Here is a 6,658-nt window from a genome sequence, read left to right as displayed (position 1 = left end):
CCTGCCCACTTAGATAAGATTCACCCATTTTCAGCTGATATCTTTCCTTAATTTAATTACATCTGCGCAGCAAATTTGCTCACACCTTAAACTTTAAATTGTTTTTGTTTTTTTGTTGCAACAAAAAAAAAACAATTTGTTTTAAATTTAAACAACAACAAAAAACCTGCACCTTGCATCTTTCTTACAGTCAAAATAATGAATTGTGAGCCAATATGTTGTGCTGCTGAATCATTTAGATAAACTGTTCCTAATGCAGTAGTTAATTATTTGTAAAAAATAAATATATAAAAAAAAACATAACAGAACTGGCCCATTTAATAAACAGTAAAGGCAGGCTTGGGATAATAGTCAGTTTAAGAGGTGCATTCTCTGAGTCGCCTATTCTCTGCTTGATTATCTGCACTGTTTTTCTCTGTATCAGCTGAATCTGATGCTGCAGATATGTAGGACCACACACAGCAGAGTGTTGTGTGTTGTGACACATTCCTCCTTTAACCATCATGAACATTTCCTGCAACTTGTGCCACAGTAGCCCTCCTGTTGGTTTGGACCACACAGGATAGCCTTTGTTGCCCTCGCGCATCGATGAGCTTTGAGTGCCCAGACCCCTGACGCAGGGTCGTGGATTGTCCCTCCTCAGTAGTCACCCCTGTTCACCCCATAAGCCATTTAGGAGATGTTCAGTTGTCTGGCCATAACAATTTGGCCCTTTTCATAGTCGCTCAGGTCTTTTACACCTGCCCATTTCTCCCGCTTCCAACATGTCGACTATGCCAACATGTACCTCCTTGCAGGCTGGTGTCAGATCTCCCTGCTGTGTTCCTGTATTTGTCCTGTGTGTATTTATGTTTATTCTTGTTATTTATTCATTTGAAATTGGTTAGTGTTTTCCATTACAGTTCTCATTTGTCATCCCCTGTTATGTCTGCGTCTGAATGTTTACCGGTCTAGTCACTCCCCGTCTGCGTGTCCCACTATTCGGGTGTTTACGGTAGTTTTCGGGTTTTCAACATTCCTTCTAAAACTTGCGATTCTTACTTCCTGCTTTTTCTTGGTAGTTAAATGTTGTAAAGCATGATTCTTACTAACTACTACTAATCTAGGTTTTGTACAGTACTAATCCGATTAATACACTTACTGTCTGTCTAACTAACTAACTAACAATCACTTTTATTGGGTAGTTTAGAAATATTCACGTAACTAACTCACTAACGCAATCTCTTAGTATTTCTGCACTGTTCTGTAACTCTGCCTCCCTATGCTATCCCTGATTACTTGTTTAGTTTCTGCGAAGTGTTCGCACCTGTCTCTAACTATCACTACGTCTTCAAGCTATGCAAATGTCTACTCCCTAATCCGGAGCCGTACGTTTTACATGTTTTGTTACGTGCATCCAGTCCGCGTTTTCGTCTCCCTCCGGTTATTATGTTATTACCCTATTATGTTTCCCCACCTGTTGTCTATTTGTTTAGCCCACCTTTTTCCCAGCCCCGCCTAGATTGTCACCTTCCCTCATGTATTTAAACCTCAGTCTCTGCATTGTTTTTTGTCAGAACGTTGATCAGTATTAGTGCCGAATTCCTTGTAAGCCTAATTCTTGAGATTCTTGATAGACACCCCTTTGCCTTTTGATTTCCGAGCCTGCCTTGCCCTTTTGTTTTGTTTGCCTTTCTGATTATCTGCTTTTTGACATTCTGCTTTGTTTTCTGGTTTAGATTTTTGCCTTCATCCTTCTGTACTTTAGCCTTTTGATTTTCTCGCCTGTTTTTCGACTATTCTTTTGCCTTTCGTTTTTGTCATTGTATTGGATCTCCTGGCTACGATTTCGGACTATTAAACAACGATTTTTGATTATTTTGTGGTCTGCGTTTGGGTTCTCAGAGCGGTACATAACAGTGTCAAGAAGCCCAGGAGGCCTGCAGCAGCACTCACATACAGGCCGATTGATACTGCAATCAGCCCGGGTGCTGATGAGTGCCTGTGTCAGGACTATTCATAAAAGCAGTTTGCAAGACTGCTAAGGAGACATTTTACAATGGCACTTGGCTCTTCTCATCTTAAGGCTCCAAGCCTGTATGCGAGCTCAGACGTGAGATGAGTTTTATAAAAAAAGCCTAACTAGGGACGGGAGTTGGAAACTAGCAAGCTACAATGTCTGTATGCGTGAACCTGGTGTAAACTGGCAGTAATGATGCTCTGCGTCTTGACATAAACATTAAATAAAAAATTTTATAATAATAATAATAATAATAAATGCTCTTGACGCATTGATTGCTACCTTGCATGGCAGCCTACCGCTGTTGGTGTGAATGGGTGAATGAGAGACATCAATTGTTAAGCTCTGCATAAATGCAGTTCGCTTACCAACTTCTGTTTGGCGGGCAGTCATTATGGGGCATAATACGAGGCAATTTGTTTGCTTCTATGGGACATTTTTAGGAATTTAGATATCCCACCCGGACCCGTATTTTGTGGTCCAAAAACAAACATGTCCAAGGGAAAGAGGAAGTCTGGTCAGCTGAAGGTTCGCTCTTATATTCAGGTTCTACGGAGGTGACATCACCTTCTGTTGTCGCATTCTCTCACTCTCCTAACCCCCCTCCCCCCCACCCCCCACGGCAGCAGGGGGGGAGGGGCAGTGCAGTGACTAAGTACAGTCTAAGGCCGGAGTATTCTGGGCCTTTAATGCACAGGGCAAAGTCCGGCAGGGAGCTTGCTCTCCTGGTGGGAGCAGAAATGTCTACCCCACCATTTGCTTTGTCAAAATACTCTTCAAAGAGCTTTTCAGCACAGCAGGGTGGGCCTGCCTCCCTCTGATTAAAACGGCGAATACCAGACATGATATTGTCAGCCCTGCGCTCTCTTTTTGCCTTGCACTCTTGCTCTCTCTCTCTCCCTCTCCCTCTCCCTCTCCCTCTCACTCTTGTTCTGTCTCTCTCTGCCTTGCTCTCTCGCTCTCTCTGTCCTGTGGTCAGAGGTTCCACGCTTGAGCTCATCCATTTCAGAGAACAAAATGGCTGCCGGCTCATGAACGGGCGTTTGCGATGAGCATATGCTTCAGCTTCCACCATGGTCCTTTGCGCATGCAGGTGGCACAATGTTGACCCGAGAGGCACACATATTGAGTCCAAATCTAGAAAATGTGATTTTGATAATGGCTCAGGAGGTAATTCCTCTCTAACTTAAGGCCAGTGACAGAGTGTCTCTCGACTGAAATCCCAGAACGTTCATGAACCTTCTATTGTCGTCCGACATAGAATATGGTCATTGCCCTTAAGAAAAAGTATAAACACACTCCAATTGCCTAGAGTATGAACCAAAAGTTGCTGTGACCAGTGACATCCACTGCATGTCATCGGTTGTAAAACTGGCCGTACATCTGAGGTGATGAAACAACTTTTCACCAACGAGGCAACAATACCGGGTTAAAGTAATTTATTTGTTTATTTAACAGTGACAATGTGTGAGCTAGAAAGGCTCATTTTCATCTGTTGTATCTGGGACTGGGCTACATGTTTCAGCTGTGGGAAGGAACCGGAGTACCCGGAGGAAACCCACACGAACATGGGGCGAACACGCAAAACTTGACACAAAGAATCCAGAACCTCCTTCTTGTGAGGCAACAGCATGAACCACTGCACCACCATGACGCCCAGACAGAGTTGAAGCTTTGAATGCATTCAGATCCCCCCACAAACCGAACCGAGTGAATGAACGACAGAGGTCGATGCTACGGTTTCTGAGCAAAGCAGGATGGGATGGGAGGGGAGGGGAGCGGGTAGAGCCAGAGGCTAAATCACACAGAGCCCGTTTCCTTCACCGTGGCCAGACTATCCCTGGGTGATTTATGCTGGAAGGGCAAATTACATCCTTACAGAAGCCATGCTGGTTAAGTACCTTGATCAAGGGCATAACCCCAGGACCCGCTGGTAACAGCAATGATTCCTTAACCTCTACACCACACCAGCAGCCCGATGTTAACCGCCAGCCACGTGTCAAAATAAGCATCGCCGTTACGTTAATACTAATATAAATTGCCAATTTACACTTATAATAACAGTCCATGACTGTAATAACCGTGCGTGAGTTATGTGGCAGAGGGAAAAAATGTAATGAAATTCTGCCCCCTGCTGATTGTTTGCAGATATGCACATACAGACCAGATCCAATATGGTGCCCTTTGGCCATTACGTTTATTTATGGACGTAATTGCAACACTCAATCCGAAAGCCATTTAAATAGTGATAGCGATTGGAAAGCAAAGGGTTCGATGAGTTAATTTGTGAAGAGATGGAAAATTGCAGAGATAATGCCTTTATGTTCATTATGCTTTATGTTGTTGTACACAACAGCCTGGTGTATAACTGGCCATAATGATAGCCCTACCATGTCGGCTTCAGTTGCTACATACAGCACACGCTACATACACAATACTGAGGGACAGCAACATGGCTGCCCACTGTAGGCACATGTCACAAGCACCAAAATGAAAATGAACTTCTTCAAGTCTCCATAACCGGACAAACAATAAAGTATATATTGCTGAAAAATGATAAAATTGTAACGTGTATTCTCACAAGTTTTCTATCCACCTCCTAGAAAACAAGATTTTATGTTGTGTACCAGTATGTCGCGCAAATGTCTGTGAATTTTCAATCAATATCCTTTTCACATAGCGGCGTGCATCCTAATTTGACGTCCCCCTCCTCATTTAACGTCAGTCAAATTTCGACAGTCCATTTCAGCTGGTCTTTCAGGCACCGTTTTTGGTCTAGTGAAAGGATGTGTTCGCTGGTAGTGTGACTGTAGCCCCCAGCCCTGCACGGTGATGTATAATTGGCAGTTGTGTCAGGGAGTGATCCCCCATGGGTTGATTATGCCTGCTAGTCCTCCTGTTAAGCTGAATATAAAGTGTGTTTCTCTGACTCATCTACATGTGAGAAAGATAAGAAGGTAAGTGACACTTGATCTTACATGCTTTGGAGGAGACTCTGGAGCCACTATTTTAGGGCCACTTATGAGTGCTGATGTATAATTGGGCTCTCCGCATTGTGGGGGGGAAATCTAAAGAAATTCAAAAGGCAAATACATAAGCGCTTGGCAATCCCCGTTGCATTCCTAATTAACACTGGTTTTAGGTGTTAATTAGTCCAGAATCCATGGCTTGAAACCAGTTCAAACAAAAGAGCGTTATTATTGTTTACCGTGGCAAATTCAAAAGCAGTGACGCTCGGTGCTAGACTTTCTTCTGAGGGAGTAAAGAAACAAAGCAGATGTTTCGGCTCTGACGGCTGGATCCCAACTTCCCCAGCATTCGACTGAAGTACTGACTTTAATAGACGAGCAGCAGCCTATGCTACACGAGCATGCAAAGCTGTAGTTATCTTGTCTGAAGGGAAAAGTGTGATGAAAACGCCAGAACAGGGAATATTTCCGTGTTATCGGTGTGGAACCTGCGGGGCAGAGCAGTATATCTTGTCATACGCTGATCTTGCTGGGTCAACCAGCGACCAGCTGTTTCAAAACCTAGCTTGACCTTTTTTTCAGCAGGGGTATCGTCGGCTTCACTGCAGGTAGCTAAGTTCGCTACCGCTACGCCGCTCTCCTATCGTGTTCTATCACATTGTTCGCAGCAGAAGAAAAGGTTTGCCTCACGGAAAGCTTGACTGCCTCTAGCGAGGGGCTCCAAACGACTACAACGGTTACTGGGAGGCTTGAATCCAGTGGGAGCGCTTCGTTTCCAGGGGCGACGGCCCGGTAAAGTTCTGTCATCTCTTATCACCGCAAACACGGATCAGCCCCGGGAACCCAATACAAAGACATGACGCAGTCAGAAAAATTATTAGACCACAGTGGGCGGAAGATTAAAACCGTTTATCTCAGTCTACAATTCATCACAACGTGGACCGGGTAATCAGAAACCTCAAATACCCCCCCAAAAAAGTGCATACAGGCATTAAAAATAAAATAGGGTGAGTATCGTAGATACAATGATGCCGTGCAACAGCCCATTCTCACACGGGATTTAAAATTCAGACCACGCAGCACTGGTACACTCTCGAAACCGATGTGCTAAAAAAAACAACACAACCTGTCATTTTTAACACACCCCTAGTGTTTCACATGTCTAGTTAAGGACAGCACATTTTGTGTTACTTACAACACAGTCTGTTGTCAAAAAGACTCCCTTCATAACTCATCCCTTTTGAGAGTAGCTATGAACTGTAATCTTTTTTTATGTATCAGTATTGTTAACAAGCAGACTTTACCAACCGTTATAAATATGTTACAGGTGCATCATGAGTGTTACTTGGTCATATAAAGCCTTTATTAACTGATAATGCACCAGAATACCTCTCCTGAAGGCATTAATATCTGTTTTCGCATGGGCAATGCAATAATTCCTTAATGTTGAATAAAATGTCTAAACTGTCTTTGAAATAATGATTTAAAGCACATTTCTGTGATGCAAAGCAAATCAATGTCCAAAGCAGATGAAGCATAAATGATGGGTTGTTTGCTAAACAACAATTTTGTGATGGATTTATTGATGAAAAGAACTTGAAATAACTTGTTTGAGCTGTAATGGAATAATACAGTGGATCAGGTACCTGCTGTACAATCCAGCTATGCCAGCTTGATGAGCTGGTCATAA

This window comes from Conger conger, chromosome 7 (genome assembly GCF_963514075.1).
Source record: "Conger conger chromosome 7, fConCon1.1, whole genome shotgun sequence".
Classification (NCBI taxonomy): domain Eukaryota; kingdom Metazoa; phylum Chordata; class Actinopteri; order Anguilliformes; family Congridae; genus Conger; species Conger conger.
Note: the sequence above shows the minus strand (reverse complement) of the source record.